We start from the raw sequence: 17,425 nt of genomic DNA, 5'->3' as shown, positions 1-17,425 counted from the left end.
CTATTTTTCATGGGGTATTATTTTCTTGTGTGTTTTGTGAGTTTAGATTTTAAAATAAGTCTAAAAAATCTATGTTTATATATCTTAACTTGAATATAAACATGAAGTTTCTGAAGCAGAGATCAAAGGTATTATTTCTTACATCAATAACTACACTGGTTCTTCTTGCCCAATTTTTTCACCCTCTGGCACAATATGATGAGAGTGTGGGGCACTCTACACGTACCAGGATCTGTACTGCAGAAAAGGAACTCTGATATTATGATTCTGAGAGTTTATATAGGATAGTTTAAACATCTGCCATCCTCCCCTCCTCAGAGTGAGAGAAACTTAATCTTTCAAATGTAAATAACAAGGGGAAGAGAAAAGAAAGAGTCCTGGGTTCTTACACTTTGGAATGTAAATAAGTGTTTCTAGGCAGAAGATAAGACAGTTGCCTCTGGATTTACAATGCCTGAATGTCTCAGTGTCTCATCCTCCTTTGAAATGTAAACATCCAAGAAGGTATCTCTCTAAAAAGTTCTCTAACTGTCTATTCTGTCATCATTTAACTTCCAAGGCTTGGCCTCTAATTTAGCTTTTGGTAAAATTTGCTCAGAAAGCCAGAACCATATAGTAACATGAAAATATTCTTTTTTTTTTTTTTGGTTGAGACAGAGTCTCAGTGTGTCACCCAGGCTGGAGTGCTGTGGCATGATTTCGGCTCACTGCAACTTCCGTCTCCAAGGTTGAAGAGATTCTCGTGCCTCAGCCTTAGCCTCAGCCCCCTGAGTAGGGAGAATGCACCACCATGCCTGGCTAACTTTTATATTTTTAGTGGAAATGGGGTTTCACCATGTTGGCCAGACTGGTTTCGAACTCCTGATCTCAGGTGATCCACCTGCCTCAGCCTCCCAAAGTGCTGAGATTACAGGCATGAGCCACCATGACTGGCCAAAAATATTAATTTACTCACTATAATATCTTCAGTGGAACTCTTCTTCTTCTCACCCCTACCCCAACTGTGCAAATCCCATGTGGCCTAGCTTATAAAAATTTTCAGCCAAAATTATTTTGCTTTGGCTTCTTCTGAGTGTCCTAGTGATATCAATGGGCCAGGGTTTTTTTTTTTTTTTCATGTTAAATGATTGGGGAGATTTTTATTAAAAAAAAAAAAAGATAGATTAATTTGGTTTTCATGCCTTTGTGATTTCTTACCAAAGTTAATTTTTTTTTTTTTTTTTTTTTAACATTGTTGGTATCTAGGGAGAAAATATTCTAGGCAGAAGGAACAGCAAATGCAAAAGCTTGGTGAGATTGTTAGAGGGACAGTGTGGATGGATGGGAGTGAGTGATGGGGATAATAGTAAGAATGAAGAGGAAGTAGAAGGGTAGGCAGATCTTGTAGAGCCTTGTAGGCTAAAGTAAGGGCTTTGGATTTTACCCTGAGTGAAATGGGAAACTACTGGACGCTTTGGAATAGAGGAAGGGCATTATTTGAGTTTTGATTTAGGTGGGTCATATTTACTGCTTGTGTTAAGTTATTTAGATGGATAGCTGGCAGGATCATCGTATTCAATACTGATTTCCTTCAACTGGCCTCCTAGACAAGAAATTGGCTTCTTTTAGAGCTCCATGGAAAACCAAATATTTAAGGCAATCAACCCTAACAGGATGCTGAAATGGTGAAGTAGGTCACTGGTCTGTCACATCATAAATAAGAACTCCAAACCTTGTATACAAATCCCCTGACCACACCAGGTGAAAGGCTGCTGTTCCCCTAACTGAAGAATGCCAAGGTGGTGGAAGAGGATTGAAGACCAATTTCAGCCATGACACAATTACTACCGTTGGATACCTCTGTGATAATACCAGAGTACAGTTTGGTGCTTCCCTCATTAGGTAGCTTAAAAGCCCTACAATCCAATGGCTGGAGTTTGATATTCAGTCCCATTAGATCCACAGAATTCAGTGGGCAAAGGTGAACTTACACATATGCTCCTATTCATTTTGCTATGCAATTCTCTCAAATACTGTTGCAGAAAGCCTGATATCTGATTGATTTTATTTGCATATCAAGGGACCAGAGTTGGAATGAGTAGGAGCAAGGAGAGAGACCAATAAAGTGGCTCATGAAATCACTCAAGTAAGAGATGATAGCTTCTTTGACCAAGGTGGTAAAGGTGGTAAGAAGCAGTCATATCTGAACTATATTTAAAATGAGGAGCTGATAGGACTTGCTGATGGATTGGATGTGAGAGAAATAGAAGAGTGATAATACTTTCATGGTTCTTGACTTGCCTGATTGGAAGAATCTAGGTTCCATTTATTGAGGGAAAAGAGTATGTGTACTCAATACATATATATTGAATGGAGTAATAAAGAAAAGAGTGAAACCACCTTGGCAAGATTATGACAGAAATCTGACAGGCAGGGAACAGTGGCTCATGCTTGTAATCCCAGCACTTGGGGAGGCCAAGGTGGAAGGATTGCTTAAGCCCAGAAATTGAAGACCAACTTAGGCAATGTGGTGAGACTTCATCTCTATCAATATTAACAAAAAAAAATTAGCCAGATGTGGTGGCTATGAAGTAGTCATAGCGACTTAGGAGGCTGAGGTGGGAAGTTTGCTTGAGCCCAGGAGTTTGAGATTGCAGTGAGCTATGATTGTGCCACTACACTTAACCCTGGGTGGCAGAGAAAGACCCTGTTTCAAAAAAAAAGAAAAAAAAAATCTCATGTAGTTGACTCCATCTTGCTTCTTCTTTTTTTCTTTTTTCTTTTGTTTGAGATGGAGTCCCACATTGTTGCCCAGGCTGGAGTACAGTGGCACAATCTTGGCTCTCTACAACCTCCGCCTCCAAGGTTCCAGTGATTCTCCTGCCTCAGCCTCCCGAGTAGCTGGGATTACAGGTGCCTGCCACCATGTCCAGCTAATTTTTTGTATTTTCAGTAGAGATGGGATTTCACCATGTTGGCCATGCTGGTCTCAAATTCCTGACCTCGTGATTCACCTGCCTCAGCCTCCCAAAGTGCTGAGATTACAGATGTGAGCTACTGCGCCCGTCCTCCATCGTGCTTCTGACCTCCAAGCTGTCCTTGGTTATTCCTGGGTGTAGGCCAACTTAATTTTTGGAGGAATCTAGTTTGTAGCTTTACCATAAAGCAAAGATGATAATAGCCCTTTCCCAAACTAAACTGCCTTTGTAAAAATCTAATGAAAGGCAACAAGATTAGGATTATGACAAGGGCCTGAATTCCACTAAAATAGAAATAGTTTCTATAATCCTTTACTGCTTGGGGGTCATGTGACCAGAGGTCACAAGATTTGTGACTATTCCAGTTGTTCCTATAGATAACTTTGCTGTTATAGAACCTAAGATTGTTTTTTTGAGATATCTTTTAGACTGATGCCACCCGAACTTGTGACTCATAACTCGGCTGATCCTGTGGTTCCACCCAGAGGTGGACTAAACTCACAAGGAACATTTTCTACACCATTATGATTTCATTCCCAACAATCAGCAGCACCCATTCCCTAGCCCCATGCCCACCAGGTTGTCCATAAAAACCATAACCTCCAAGCCTTCAGGGAGACTGATCTGAGTGGTAACTCCAGTTCTTCTGTGAGGGCTGGTCTCATAGCAATTAAACTCTTTCTCTCATGCAATGCTGTGGTCTCAGTGGATTGATTCTGTCTGTGCAGCAGGCAGGAAGAATCTATCTGTTGATTACAAAATGCATAGAATATTTTAGAGGAACATGTATAAGCACAAGATTCTGTACCATGATATAGTGTTGGAAACTAAACCATAAGTTTCAGATAGAAAGGGATTATTTTATCACTGTATATCTGGCAAATGATATAGCACCTTGTATATGATACAACCTACACTTCTCCCCTTTCAGTCTCTCTGTGTGTGTGTGTGTACATGTATGTATATATGGTGCATAATATATATTAAATAGTATTGTATATTAAATTCATAGTATAGTGCTTACTGTGTAGTAACTATCTACAAAGGTAGTGATATCTGCCATTAATATAATTATAAATGATCTCCTTTGTCACATTCAGTCCTTGACACAGTTGTCTCTCATGTACTCAATACTAATATCTGATGAGTTTTAAAAAAATTTTTAAACAGGGCCTTTCTCTGTTGTTCAGGCTAGAATGCAGTGGCATGATTATAGCTCACTGCAGCTTTGAACTCCTGGGCTCAAGTGATCCTCCCGCCTCAGCCTCTGAAGTAGCTGGGATTATAGATGAACACAACCATGTCTGCCTAATTTTAAAAAATTTTTCGTGTAGAGATGGGTGTTTCACTATGTATCCCAGATTGGTCTCAAACTCCTGGCCTCAAGCAATTCTCCATTCTTGGACTCCCAAAGAGCTGGGATTACAGGCATGGGCCACTGCACCCAGCCAAAGTTTTTTTGTTAACTCATTCTACACATTTCTTATTTCTATTATCTTCCTTTTATCTCTTCTTCTTCTCGTGCGGTATACTAACCTATTGTGAATCTTTTGATGCTTTCTGTTTTCATAGATATTATCTGCTAAGGATATTTCAAAATTCTGAGAAATAGTCAAGAAAAATACAGTATTGCCTATTTTTACTCTGACTGAACTTTCATTTTTAACTATTTTGCAGTAATTATTGAGTAATTAATTTAGCATGGGATTCATAAAAGACATAATGTATCCAAACTTGATACTCCTGGGGCTACAAAGAAAAATAAAAAAGATTCCCCATCTTAGGGAATATATTAGGGCTATCATAACAAAATACCATACACTGGGTAGTTTACATAACAGTTTATTTTCTCTCAGTTCTGGACACTGGAATTCCATGATCATGGTTCCAGTATGGTTGGTGTCTTGTGAAGGATCTCCCCTTGGGCAGATGGATGCCTTCTTGCTGTCTACTCATATGACTTCTTTCTGCATGTGTGAAGAGAGATACAGCTTATTTGTGAACCTTCTTATAAGGGCATTGATTTTAACAGAACAAGGGCCCACCTTTCTGACCTCATTTAACCTTAATGACTTCCTTAGAGGTTTTATCTCCAAATATAGCCACACTGTGAGTTAGGGTTTCAACATTCAGTCCATAATAGGGACTTCACTACATGCTAGATTGATGTCTCCCTTTGTCAGTTTCCATCACCTTTTTGCTGTTGCGTGTGGCTTGGAGAAGTGAAGATAGTAGAGATAACAAAGATAAAGATCCAGGAGTATTCCCTCTGCCTAAGTAAACACATTAAAACTGCAAAAAAAAAAAAAAAAAAAAAAAAAGAAATGAATGAGTACCTCCCATCACTGCCTCTTCGGTCACAGATACTCAAGGACTTCTCTCACTCTCAGTATTGCTACGGTATACACTCCAATCATGGCAGCATAGTCAGACTCAAGTATGATAGCGATCACCCAGGAAACTGCAAAACTATTTTTTGCCCAAATGTCAGTTTTCTTGTGTTCTCTTTCCTTGTAAAAATTAGTTTTGTCACAATTGTCAATACAACTGAAAGAAGAGAAACATCTATTTTCCCCCTCAACTATATTCTTTTCTCTCTTCTATTCGTTTTGGCAAGCATCCTGACACATTCAAATGGAGTTGTAATAAACTTGAGGCTGAGAAAGGAAACCAAGAGAGGAAAAGTGATGAGAAGAGTGTTTTACATTAAGTAGGAAGAAATGATATTAATATATATGTACTCTATAGCCTTTTTATCTTTATACGCTGGATTCCCCAGTGTGTATAACTTCCATAGGAACTCAAGTGCAATTAAAATGACTGCTGTTTCTGTATGAATAGTAAAGTTTAAGAATAGAAACTTTTAAATGAAAACATATATTTACAGTGGTTCTTTGAAAAATTAGTCTTCATTTTCTAGTGAAGGCCAATAAATGAGCACCACCACAAATCAAACCAACAAAAGAGCCAAAAGGCAAAACAAATGAAAATACAAAGCCTCAACCCTCATCCCAAATAAAACCTTACCAACAGCATCACTAACAAACGATAAACCTCACAAATATACATAAATTATAAGCTCTTAGTTTTTTGAAGCAGGAACTTGCTCTACAAAGAGCAGGGAACTAGAGCTTCTCTTCAGGATCCTTCAGTGGAGAACAATTGTGAAGAAATTGGACTAGAGACAAGGCAAATTGATTAAAATATTGAAAAGTGAGGGGTGATTATGGGAGAGGCCAAGATGGCTGACGATAAGCAGGTAGCATGCACCGCTCTCACAGATAGAAGAAAGTGGTGATTAACTACTGTATCTTCAACTGGAACATCTAGGTGGGTTCATCAAGGAAACAACTTGACCCATGGAGAATGGAGAAAAGTAAGACAGGACAGCTGCCCACCCAGGAGTGGCACAGAGCCAGAGGAGGCTCCCCCACTGCCAGGAAATGGTGAGTGAATGAGAGTCCCCAGGGACCCACAGTTCTGCCATGGACGTTTGCAACCCTGGGCTCAGGTGATCCATGCATAAGCCTACCCTACCAGGGCTTCCAGACTGACATGGAGAGCTATGTGGAGTCTGGGCAGAGCTGCTGCTCTGGCAAACATGGAATCCTGTGAGCCATGAATTCCCAGGCATCCCAGCATGAGTGACTGGAGCTCCAGCAGTAGGAGAGGTCAGGCTCCCTTCATTCCCCTAGGAAAGTGGCTGAATCCAGAGGGCTGAGCAGCAATGGACTCCAGGCCTCACCTCCACTGTATTTCACAGGATGAGGCCCGCTGGCTTGGGTCTCCAGCCACCCCTTGTCTGGGCTCTTGGGCTGGTAGCAGCTCTGCACTTCCCTGGGATGGAGCTCCCAGAAAGAGAGGCTAGTTACCTTTGTTGTCTGTCATCCCTTGCCACTATAGCCTTCAGGCTCTAGAGAATACTTAGTGTTTAGGTAGTAGTGCAGATCCCCTGTACAGCACAGCCATCCCATGGAAAACTGGCCAGAATGTTCTCCACATGGGTCCTGGACCTTACTTGCTTCTTACTAGGCAGGGTCTCAGCCTGGGATTCCAGCACAGCTAACTTGCCTTAACCTGAACATTTAAGTTGGAGGTGGTCCAGCATTTCTCTAAGGAGGAAATCCCAGAGACAATCCACAACCCTTCTGGAATTGCAGCTGCAGTGGTACCAACCTAACCACTCTTGGGTGTGAAAGAAACAAAGGGCCAGTCACTACACAGGCATCTCCAGCAAACCACAGCCACTATATGGAGAGGAGTCATCTGGGAGCTGCCACCCCTCACTCTTAACCAGGCAGGGCCCCGGCTTTGCACCACAGAACAGCCACCCCACCCACAGCTAAGCATACCCCCTGGTAATGTCTCAGAGTCTCCCTGAGACAACTGGCAGACCTTCTGCCACTGCCACAGCAAAGCCGTGGGAAGAAACGGCTTCTGGGAAAGAAACCAAGAGCCTGAGGGCTTCACCTGAGCTTCCAACACACCACAGTCACCATATAGAGAGGAGCCTGGTCACTTATCCCTGTGAGTGCCTGCCCCCACACTCCTCAACAAGCAGAGCCAGCAAAACAACTGCCTCATCTCTTGGCTGAACTTTCCCAATAGCAATGGCTCTACATTTTTCTGAGGTGGAACTCCCAAAGTCAACCAAAAGCCCCTCTGCAGCTGCCACTGCAGTGGTACTGACCTTGCTGTCCTTGAACTGGAGAAGGAGCAAAGACCTTGAGTGCTTTAACCACACCTCCAGCAAGCTGCTGTTGCCCTAGGGAGAAGAGGCCAGTCTGTCTACCTGTTACCCATCCTTGACACCCTCTCATCACCAGGTGGGCCTCCCTAGCTTAAACCCAAAGCACAGGTGCCCCATCCAGAGCCAATTGCAGTGATTAATAGTGGCTCCACATCTCTCTGGGTTGGAACCCCAAGAGACAAGTGAAAGGCCCTCTGCCATAACCACTGCTGTGGTCCCTTCCCCTGCTGCCCAAGAGTCCCAAGCCAAGAGTTGCAGTCAGCACTCAAGTGGGAGAGGAACCCATACTTTCAGAGCACTGAGAAGCATGGCTACAATCATGAGGAAATACAGAGGAGCCACACTGTTGATCAAGAGACTACCTACTGGCCACTATGTGTAAGTGCCACCTGCTGGATCACAGCCCAAAATTCAACACCAACAATACTTTACTAATATTTGAAACCAAGGAAAAGAATTCACCTACAAATAAAGACCTTGCACAAAGCCTCAGCCCTCTGAAAACACCCAGAAAAGAAGTATACTAACTGTACTGAAACTACAATTCAGTTAACAGAACACAAGCCAACACAGATGAAAAAGAACCAGTGCAAGAACTCTGGCAACTCAAAAAGCCAGTGTCTCCAAACGACCTCACTAGTTCCCCAGCAAGTATTCTTTTGTTTTTTCTTTCTTTTTTTTTGAGACGGAGTCTTGCTCCGTCATCTAGGCTGGAGTGCAGTGGCGTGATCTTGACTCACTGCAAGCTCTGCCTCCTGGGTTCATGCCATTCTGCTGTCTCGGCCTCCCCAGCAACTGGGACTACAGGTGCACACTGCCATGCCTGGCTAATTTTTTTGTATTTTTAGTAGAGACAGGGTTTCACCATGTTAGCCAGGATGGTCTCGATCTCCTGATCTCGTGATCCACCTGCCTTGGCCTCCCAAAGTGCTGCGATTACAAGCGTGAGCCACCACACCTGGCCCCAGCAAGTATTCTTAACCAGACTGAAATGGCTGAAATGGCAGAAATAGAATTCAGAATACGGATAGGAATGAAGATCAATGAGATTCAAAATAATGTCAAAGCCCAGTGCAAGAAAGCTAAGGATCATTAAAAAAATACAGAGGCTGATAGATACAAATGGCCGTTATAAGGATTAACCAAACAGATTTGATAGAGCTGAAAAACACACTGCAAGAATTTTGTAATGCAATCACAAGTGTTAACAGCAGAATAGGCCAATTGGAGGAATACATCTCAAAGCTTAGAGACTGCCTTGTTGAAATAATTGTCAGACAAAAATGAAGAAAAAAGGATAAAAAAGAGTGAATAAAACCTCCAAGAAATATGGGATTATGTAAAGAGACCAAATCTATGACTCACTGGTGTCCCTGAAAGAGATGGAGAGAAAGCAAGCAACTTGGAAAACATATTTTAGAATGTCATATATGAAAGCTTCCCCAACCTCACTAAAGATGTCAACATTCAAATTCAGGAAATCCAGAGACCTTCAGCAAGATACTAAAAAGAAGACCATCCCCAAGACACATAATCATTAGATTCTTCAAAATTGTAATGAAAGAAAAAGTGTTAAAGGCAGCTAGAGAGAAGGGACAGTTCATCTAGAAAGGAAATCCCATCAGGCCAACAGTGGACCTTTCAGCAGAAACCCTACAAGCCAGAGAACATTGAGGGCCTATATTAAGCATTCTTAAGGAAAAGAATTTTCAACTCAGAATTTTATATCCAGACAAACTAAGCTTCATAATGAGAGAGAAATAAAATCCCTTTCAGACAAGCAAATGAGGGAATTCATTACCACCAGACTTGCTGCTTTACAATAGGTCCTGAAAGGAATGCTAAATATGGAAAGGGAAGACCATTACCAGCCACTACAAAAACATACTAAGTATACAGACCAGTGACACTATAAAGCAATAACACAACCTAGTCTGCATAATAACCAGCTAGCAATATGATGACAGAATCAAATCTGTGTATATCAATCTTAGCCTTGAATATAAACGGGCTAAATGCCCCCAGTTAAAAGGCACAGAGTGGCAAGCTGGATAAAGAAGCAAGACCAAATGGTATGCTGTCTTCAAGAGACCCATCTCACATGCAGCAACATTCATAGGCCCAAATCAAAGGGATGCAGAAAAACCTACCAAGCAAATGGAAAACTGGAAAAAGCAGGGGTTGCTGTCCTAATTTCAGACAAAAGAGACTTTAAACCCAACAGAGATTTAAAAAGACAAAGAAGAGCATCACATAATGGTAAAGGTTTTAATTCAACGAGAAGACTTAAGTATCCTAAATATGTATGCACCTAACACAGTAGTGCCTGGATTCATAAAGCAAGTTCTCAGAGACCTATGAAGAGACCTAGATTCCCACACAATTAGAGTATGGGACTTCAATACCCCACTGACAGTTTTAGAGAGATCACTGAGGCAAAAAATTAACAGAGATTCATGACCTGAACTCAACATTAACCAAATGGGCCTAATAAAACCCTGCAGTACTCTGTTCAAAAACATTCTTCTCATCACCCTATGGCACAACTCTAAAGTGGATCACACAATCAGACATAATCCTTGGCAAATTCAAAACAATTGCTATCATATCAACAACACTCTCAGATCACAGTCCAATGAAATAGAAACCAATACCAAGAAAATGGCTCAAAACCATAAAATTACATGGAAATGAAACAAGCTACTCTTGAATGATTTTTGGATAAATAGGGAAACTATGGCAGATATAAAGAAATTCTTTGACCAAATGAAAACAAAGATAGAACGTACAAGAATCTCTGGGACGCAACTAAGGCAGTGTTAAGAGGGAAGTTTATAGCACTAAATGCCCACATCGAAAAGTTTGAAAGATCTAAAATTAACAACCTAACATCACACCTAGAGAAACTAGCGACACGAAAGCAAACCAATCTCAAAACTAGCAGAAGACAAAAAATAACCAAAATTAGGGCTGAACTGAAGGAATTTGAGATGTGAAAACACCATACAAAAAATCAATAAATCCAGGAGTTTGTTTTTTGAAAGAATAAATAAGATAGATAGACTGCTAGCTAGACTAATAAAGAAGAAAATAGAGAAAATCCAAATAAACACAATCAGAAATGACAAAGGGGACATTACCACCAAACCCACAGAAATACAAATAACCATCAGAACTACTATGAACACCTCTATGCACACAAAGCAGAAAACCTAGAAGAAATGGATAAATTCCTAGACACATATAACCTCCCAAGAGTGAACTAGGAATCCCTGAACAGACTAATAGTGAATTCTAAAATTGAATCAGTAATAAAAATCCTACCAATCATAAAAAACCCAGGACCAGACAGATTCACAGTTGAATTCAACTAGATGTATAAATAAGAGCTAGTACCACTCCTACTGAAACTAATTCAAAAAATCGAGGAGCAGGGGCTTCTCTGTACCTTATTCTATGAGACCAGCATCATCCTGATACCAAAATCTGGCAAAGACACATCAAAAAGACCAACATCCTTAATGAAAATAGATGCAAAAATCCTCAATAAAATAGTAGCAAACTGAATTCAGCAGCACATCAAAAATCTAATCCACCATAACCAAGTAGGCTTCATCCTTGGGATGCAAGCTTGGCTCAACATATGCAAATCAATAAATGTGACTCAACACATAAACAGAACTATAAACAAAAACCACATGATTATCTTAATAGATGCAAAAAAGCTTTCAATAAAATTTAACATCCCTTTATGTAAAAACCCTCAAGAAACTGGACACTGAAGGAACATGCTTCAAAATAATAAGAGCCCTCTATGACAAACCCACAGCCTACATCATACTGAATAGGCAAAAGCTGGAAGCGGTCCCTTTGATAACTAGAATGAGACCAGTATACCCTCTCTCACCACTCTTATCAAGCATAGTACTGGTAGTCCTGGCCCAAGCAGTCAGGCAAGAGAAAGAAATAAAAGGCATCCAAATAGGAAAAGAGGAAGTCAAATTATCCCTGCTTGCAGATGACATGATTCGATACCTAGCAAACACTACAGTCTCTGCCTAAAAGCTTCTTGATCTGATAAACAACTTCAGCAAAGTTTTGGGATACAAAGTCAATGTACAAAAATTAGTAGCATTCCTATATACAAACAACATGTAAGTGGAGAGCCAAATCAGGAACATAATCCCTTTTACAATTGCCAAAAATAGAATAAAATACCTAGGAATGCAGCTAACTAGGGAGGTGTAAAGTCTCTGCAATGACAATTACAAAACACTACTCCAAGAAATCAGAGATGACATACACAAAAGGGGGAACATTCCATGTTCATGGATAGGAAGAATGAGTATTATAAAAATGACCATATTGCCCAAAGTAATTTACAGATTCAATGCTAATCCTATCAAACTACCAATGATATTCTTCACAGAATTAGAAAAAAACTATTCTAAAATTTATGTAGAGCCATAAAAGAATCCAAATATCCCAGACAATTGTAAGCAAAAAGAACAAAGCTGGAGGTATCATGTTACCTGATTTCAAACTATACTACAAGGCTGTAGTAACGAAAACACTGATACAAAACAGACACATAGACTAATGAAACAGAATCGAGGCCCAGAAGTAAAACTGCACACATAAAACTATCTGATCTTCAGCAAAACTAACAAAAACAAACAATGGAGAAAGGACTCCCTATTCAATAAATACTGGTGGGATAACTGGCTAGTAATATTAAGAAGATTGAAACTGGACCTCTCTCTTACACCACATACAAAAATCAACTCAAGATGGATTAAAGACTTAAATGTAAAACCTAAAACTATAAAAACTCTGGAAGAAAACCTGGGAAATACCATTCTGGGACATAGGACCTGGCAAAGATTTCATGACAATGATGCCAAAAGCCATTGCAACAAAAACAAAAATTGATAAATTGGATCTAATTAAACTAAACAGCTTTTGCACAACACAAGAAACTACAATATCAATAAAGATACAACCTACAGAATGGAGAAAATATTTGCAAACTATGTATCTGACACAGGTGCAATATGCAAAATTGATACAGAACGTAATCAAATTTACAAGCAGAAAACCAAACAATACTATTAAAAAGTGGGCAAAGGACATACATGTCAAAAGACATACATGTGGTCAACAAGAATATGAAGAAATGCTCAACATCACTAATTATTAGAGAAATGCAAATCCAAACCACAATGAGATACCATTTCATACCAGTCAGACTGGCCATTACCAAAAAGTCAAAAAAATAACAGGTCATGGTGAGGTTGAGGAGAAAGGGGAATGCTTATACACTACTGGTGGGAGTATAAATTAGTTCAGCTATTGTAGAAAGCAGTGTGATGATTTCTCAAAGAACTTAAAACAGAAATACCATTTGACCCTGCAATCTCATTATTGGGTATATGCCCTAAATAATAAAAATCATTATACCATAAAGACACATGCATATGTATGTTTATTGCAGCTCTATTCACAATAGCAAAGACATGGAATCAACCTAAATGTCCATCAGCAGTATACTAAAGAAAATGTGGTATATATATGCCATGGAGTACCATGCAACCGTAAAAAAGAATGAGATCATGCCCTTTGCAGCAACATGGATGGAGCTAGAGACCATTATCCTGGGAACAGAAAACCAAATACCATATGTTCTTACTTATAAGTCAGAGCTAAGCAATGAAAACACATGAACACAAAGGGGAACAACAGACACTAGGGCCTCCTTAAGGGTGGAGGGTGGGAGGAAGGAGAGCATACAAAAATACCTATTGGGTACTGTGCTTACCTGGGTGACTAAATAATCTGTACACCAAACCCCTGTGACACAGTTTACCTATACAACAATTCTGTGCATGTACCCCTAAACCCAAATAAAATTTAAAAAAGAGAAAAGCGAGGAGTGATTATGTCAAGTATGAAACTCCTGTGTCTGGGAGAATTTGGCTAATTTCTGGCCAAGGCAATCCAAGGACCTCCACCTTTGGATCCTGTGATTTAGGCAGAGCACACTCTTAGAGAGCTTAATGCATTAGATGGCAATGATAAGTTTAATTCTCTAGGATAGGTCCTGACTAAACTCTCCATTGAGCCTCATCTTGGCAAAATGACAATAATGGGGTGTATTTTTTATGAGAAAGATCCTGTCTATACCATCTCTGCTGCTACCTGCTTTCATTGGTGAAGGAAAGTGGAATATATCTGTTGAAATTTTGCTGGAAACCGATTTTCTGATTATGTATCCCTTTTATCAGTGTTCCAATCCTGGAATGATTCTAGAATGGGTAGAGAAGAAGCCGAGATTCAATTTTGTGAGCAGAAAGATTCAATATGGCTACACTAAGAATGACTTATGAAGCCAAAGTTTAGCTCAAAGAGATTCTTATTAATTCTGGATTTCCAGAAGATTATTGACACAAGTGTTTGCTGACACTGGACCAGATAATAATTTGGATGTTGTTATCTCCCTCTTGGCCTTTGGTGTATACCCAAATGATGCTCTCAGAAGGAAAAGAGAAATATTCTTACCATGAAAGGCATAATGCACTTATCCACAAATTGTCTGTTAATTGTTTTTTTTAGTAGCAAGATATGAAGTGCTCCTCTCCTTTCTTTGTGTTTGGTGAAAAGCAGGGGGTGACTAAGGCCATGCCTTTAGCAGAGATGGCTCAGGTTCAAACACTGTCTCTGCTCAGGTGTACTTGAATCTGAGCCATCTCTGCTAAAGGCATGACCTTAGTCACCCCCTTGAAGTTGCTTCTCTTTGCCTCCAAGAAAGTATAATGTGATAGGCAGATTGTTCTTGTAGACAACTGAATTAAATTACATATATCCCATGAAGCTGCTGGCTGCATCACTGCTTTCCAGGAAACCTTGGAGTCTCTGGTTGTTGAAGTAATGAAACAACCTGATATCTTCAGCCAGTTGGACCCCTTAAATTATTATATGCTGAACATGATCCACCAAATCTCTAGGCCCTTAGCTGCTGTTATCATCTCCATACACAGTATGGAGATGGTCCACATCCTCCCAAGATGGCCTGATATGACAATGGAAGTAGATATAGAAGGATACACTCTAATTATGGTGTTGGAGACTATGGCAGTGGCTATAGCAATGGAGGCTATAGTAGTGGAGGCTATGGTGGCACTACTCCACCCTATCAGGAAGGATATGGTGGAGATGGTGGTGGAGATTATAGAGGACATAACTGAGGTGGCTATAGCAGTAGCTCTGGTGGAGATTACAGAAGGTCTGGTGGAGGCTACAGAGGATCTGGGGGATGCCAGTGAGAATGTAGAAGGGGGAGCTATGGAAACGGCTGCTTTGGACAAGGAAAAGGAAGTGGTGGCCATTAAAGCTTGGTTATGTCAGTGCCTGTGCATAGACAGCTAAAAAAAAGAAAACTACTTGTTTTTCCCAAGATATTTATTTTTCATCAAAAACTAAACCCGTTTTCCACACATTCTGTGGTTCATTGTAGTTTAAGGAAACCAAGCATAGATGCATTAGTGATTTTATTTATATTATGTAAAATATAATCTTTTATAAAAATACCACAGTTTATATTTTTTCTTTAAAGAGTAAAGATTTGCTTTTAAAGTTAATTTGATATTTTCTTGGCTTTCATTTAATAGGTTAGAAAATACAGTATTATACCGAATTAAAAAAAAGAAATTTCAGTTATTCAACATGCAAAAGCCTGGAGTGAATTTATAGCATATAAAAGGAATTAAGACCAGCTGTTCTAAATTTCCATGACAAAGCAATATAAAAATAAACAAAATTAAAAATGGGGCTGGGCATGCTGCCTCACACTTGTAATCATAGCACTTTGGGAGGCTGAGGCAGGAGGATTGCTTGAGGCCAAGAGTTCAAAACCAGCCTTGGCAACATAGCGAGACCCTGTTGCATTAAAAGTATTGGGGGCTTATTGTGGGCTAGGTGCTGTGCTAGGTACTATATACAAATTATCTAAATTATCTAATTTAATTGTCACAATAATTCTGATTAGGTATTTTTACTATCCTTATTTAATAAATGTAGAAATTTGAGTCTGAGAAGAGTTAAGAAGCTTATGAGAAGTTACATATATAAACAAAGCTTGGAGGTGTTGTGAGTTCAGTTCCAGACCACTGCAATAAAGTGAAGATTACAATAAAGCAAGTCACAAATTTTATGGTTTAGAGAATGGCATGAGCCAGTTTAATATTTTCAAATCACTATAGATATTGTGTATTGGGAGCGGAGGGTGGTGGTTACTGAGTGAACAGTGAAATCAGTTACATCTGTTGCAATATTGTGGGTAAGGGATGTTGGTGACTTGGTCTGCTGTTGGAGATGGAGAGAAGTGGGTAGATTTAAGATATGTATTTTTAGGTAGTATTGATGGAATTTGGTAATGGTTTGGTTGTGAGTTAGTGGCAGAGAAGTTGAAGAAGTTATCAAGGCAAGCCACTAGACTTTTGAGAAGAAAAACTAGGTTGATGGATGTGTCATTTGCCGATATGGGTTAGATTAGAAGATGAAGTTTGAGATCCCTGTGTGATGTACAGGCAGATATGTTACGTAGGTAGAGATGTAAATTTGGAATTTAGAGGATAATTTTGGGTTGATGATACACATTTAAGAGTTGTTGGCATGTAGATAATATAAAGCCATGGAAGTGGTCAAGATTTCCTAGGATGAGAATGTAGATTGAGGAGATGATTAGAAACAAGTTCTGAGTGGTTTCAATGTTTAGAAATATGGAGGAAGAGCAGGCAAAGGGGGCAGGAAAAAAAGCTAGATGGGTAGGAGGAAACAAAAAGAATATAAAGTTATGGAAGCTGAGAAAAGAGAAGAAGGAAAGATAATTCAGTTCCACTGAACACTTCTGAGAGGCCAAATAAATTGAGACTCATAGAAAATTATAGCTAAGTTTTATCTTTGCGAGGATAGTTTCAATGTAATGATGAGAGTAAAAGCCCCAGATTGGAGCAGGTTGAAGAGTGAACTGAGTTTCATTACCAGCAAAATTGCAGATAAAATGTCCCAAAAAAATCTCTGATATAAGATATTTACAAATACTTGATGGAATAACAACAATATTTTAAAATCCTAAGTGAGCTCACAAATAAGTAAGGGAAACCTGTGGGGGCCAAAAAGAAGACGAGTTGGAAATAGAATTGTAAATGGTTGCTGATATCATAGCTATCTAGAGGGCATTTGCTAATTATGGTAATCCTGTTTTAATGACCAGGCAGTGGAGGAGAAAAAGCCTTGTATATATACAGATGGGAAGATATTTCTGAGAACCCACATAAAGCCAGAAATTATGATTAACGTGAGGGTAGAGGTAAAAAAGAATGTCTCCCATTCAAATAAGGAAGATAAACAAGACAACTTGGCAACAAGGTATGTTAGCTTGGGCTCTCAGTAGAAAACAATAGAAGTATCTGCTTTGAAAATTGATAACCACAAAGGCTACCCTGATATCACTTTCAAGTTAAAATTTATGTCATTTTTTTTTTTTTTTTTAAACGGAGTTTCACTCTTGTTGCCCAGGCTGGAGTACAATGGTGCGATCTTGGCTCATCGTGCAACCTCTGCCTCCGGGTTCAAGCGATTCTCCTGCCTCAGCCTCCCGAGTAGCTAGGATTACAGGCATGCACCACCATGCCCAGCTAATTTTGTATTTTTAGTAGAG

The 17,425-nt window shown here is 39.7% G+C and overlaps 1 protein-coding gene and 1 pseudogene across 6 annotated transcripts in view; both read left to right on the top strand.

The window, feature by feature from the left end:
- Positions 1 to 17,425, top strand: part of DLG2 (discs large MAGUK scaffold protein 2) — a 2,222,296-nt gene that overhangs the window by 174,344 nt on the left and 2,030,527 nt on the right. The window lies entirely within an intron of this gene.
- LOC140713505 (ATP-dependent RNA helicase A-like) lies at positions 13,290 to 15,198 on the top strand (annotated as a pseudogene).

This window comes from Chlorocebus sabaeus, chromosome 1, assembly GCF_047675955.1.
Source record: "Chlorocebus sabaeus isolate Y175 chromosome 1, mChlSab1.0.hap1, whole genome shotgun sequence".
NCBI classification, from domain to species: domain Eukaryota; kingdom Metazoa; phylum Chordata; class Mammalia; order Primates; family Cercopithecidae; genus Chlorocebus; species Chlorocebus sabaeus.
This window is presented reverse-complemented; position numbering and strand designations above follow the sequence as displayed.